This window comes from Argentina silus (genome assembly GCF_951799395.1).
Source record: "Argentina silus genome assembly, chromosome: 6".
Lineage (NCBI taxonomy): Eukaryota > Metazoa > Chordata > Actinopteri > Argentiniformes > Argentinidae > Argentina > Argentina silus.
Window position 1 is genome coordinate 558714 of NC_139660.1, and position 2500 is coordinate 561213.

At 43.1% G+C, this 2500-nt stretch overlaps 1 protein-coding gene across 1 annotated transcript in view; it reads right to left on the minus strand.

The window, feature by feature from the left end:
* The window catches only part of LOC310805627 (uncharacterized protein), a 4821-nt gene extending 3769 nt beyond the window's left edge, over nucleotides 1-1052 (minus strand). Inside the window, exon 1 of the mRNA XM_083671391.1 lies at nucleotides 993-1052. The gene's annotated coding sequence lies outside the window, so the exon portion shown is untranslated. The remainder of the gene's footprint in view (nucleotides 1-992) is intronic.
* Between the last annotated feature and the right edge of the window lie 1448 nt (nucleotides 1053-2500).

Sequence of the window (2500 nt, forward strand, 5' to 3'; positions counted from 1 at the left end):
AACCAGTATATCTAAACCAGTATATCTAAACCAGTACATCTAAACCAGTACATCTAAACCAGTACATCTAAACCAGTATATCTAAACCAGTACATCTAAACCAGTATATCTAAACCAGTACATCTAAACCAGTACATATAAACCAGTACATCTAAACCAGTACATATAAACCAGTACATCTAAACCAGTACATCTAAACCAGTATATCTAAACCAGTACATCTAAACCAGTACATCTAAACCAGTACATCTAAACCAGTACATCTAAACCAATATATCTAAACCAGTACATCTAAACCAGTATATCAAAACCAGTACATCTAAACCAATATATCTAAACCAGTACATCTAAACCAGTACATCTAAACCAGTACATCTAAACCAGTACATCTAAACCAGTATATCAAAACCAGCACATCTAAACCAATATATCTAAACCAGCACATCTAAACCAGTATATCTAAACCAGTACATATAAACCAGTACATCTAAACCAGTACATATAAACCAGTACATCTAAACCAGTACATCTAAACCAGTACATCTAAACCAGTACATATAAACCAGTACATCTAAACCAGCACATCTAAACCAGTACATATAAACCAGTACATATAAACCAGTACATCTAAACCAGCACATCTAAACCAGCACATATAAACCAGTACATCTAAACCAGTACATCTAAATCAGTACATATAAACCAGTACATCTAAACCAGCACATCTAAACCAGTACATATAAACCAGTACATCTAAACCAGTACATCTAAACCAGTACATCTAAACCAGTACATATAAACCAGTACATCTAAACCAGCACATCTAAACCAGTACATATAAACCAGTACATATAAACCAGTACATCTAAACCAGCACATCTAAACCAGTATATCTAAACCAGCACATCTAAACCAGTACATATAAACCAGTACATCTAAACCAGCACATCTAAACCAGCAGAAAGAGGTGAAATGTAGTTAACATTACAGACCTGGCTTTTATGAAACTCACACAACTTCTGGGAGCACTCTCCGAGGACACAGTGTGTGTGAGTATGTGTGTGTGTGTGTGTGTGTGTGTGTGTGTGTGTGTGTGTGTGTGTGTGTGTGTGTGTGTGTGTGTGTGTGTGTGTGTGTGTGTGGGGTGGGGGGGGGGCTCTGACAACAGAGAACTGTGTACACTGGAGTCTTGCACAACACAGCTAAATCAAACCAGCTGGGGGGGTACAGAGGGAGGGAGGGAGGGAGGGAGGGAGGGAGGGAGAGAGGGAGGGAGAGAGAGGGAGGAAGGGAAAGTTGAACAAAATGTCTTCCAGTGTTTAGATACTACAGAGACGACACTCTCACTTCCTCTCTCCCCCTCCCTCTACCTCTCCCTCAAGATAGAGTTAGAGATAGAGATAGAGATAGAGATAGAGATAGAGTTAGAGATAGAGATAGAGATAGAGATAGAGATAGAGTTAGAGATAGAGATAGAGTTAGAGATAGAGATAGAGATAGAGATAGAGATAGAGATAGAGATAGAGTTAGAGATAGAGATAGAGTTAGAGATAGAGATAGAGTTAGAGATAGAGATAGAGATAGAGATAGAGATAGAGATAGAGATAGAGATAGAGATAGAGATAGAGATAGAGATAGAGATAGAGTTAGAGATAGAGATAGAGATAGAGATAGAGATAGAGATAGAGATAGAGTTAGAGTTAGAGATAGAGTTAGAGATAGAGATAGAGAGGAACTTACCGAGCGCTCCAGAGTTCGTCTGGCTGCTGAATGGAGAGGTGATTGGTGATTGGTCCGTGGTTTCCAGCAGAGTTCTGGTAGACTAGCAGACTCCTCCCCCTGTATGAACTCTCTCTCTGAAAACAGGCAGGATGTTCTCAGCAAGCGACCCCCCTCCCCCCCCTGCCATGACTGCAGAGTCACTACCAATCTTCCACCGTAGATTGAAGACCCATCTCTTCAGGCTACATTTTAACGGTCCCTCCTAAAGTACCACTACCCCCCTGTACTAACCCTAACCCTAACCCTAGAGACCTCTTCACCCCCACTACCCCCTGTACTAACCCTAAAGACCTCTTCATCCCCTCTACCCCCCTGTACTAACCCTAACCCTAGAGACCTCTTCACCCCCACTACCCCCTGTACTAACCCTAACCCCAACCCTAGAGACCTCTTCACCCCCACTACCCCCTGTACTAACCCTAACCCCAACCCTAAAGACCTCTTCATCCCCACTACCCCCCTGTACTAACCCTAACCCTAGAGACCTCTTCACCCCCACTACCCCCTGTACTAACCCTAACCCCAACCCTAGAGACCTCTTCATCCCCACTACCCCCCTGTACTAACCCTAGAGACCTCTTCACCCTCACTACCCCCTGTACTAACCCTAACCCTAACCCTAGAGACCTCTTCATCCCCTCTACCCCCCTGTACTAACCCTAACCCTAGAGACCTCTTCACCCCCACTACCCCCCTGTACTAACCCTAACCCTAGAGA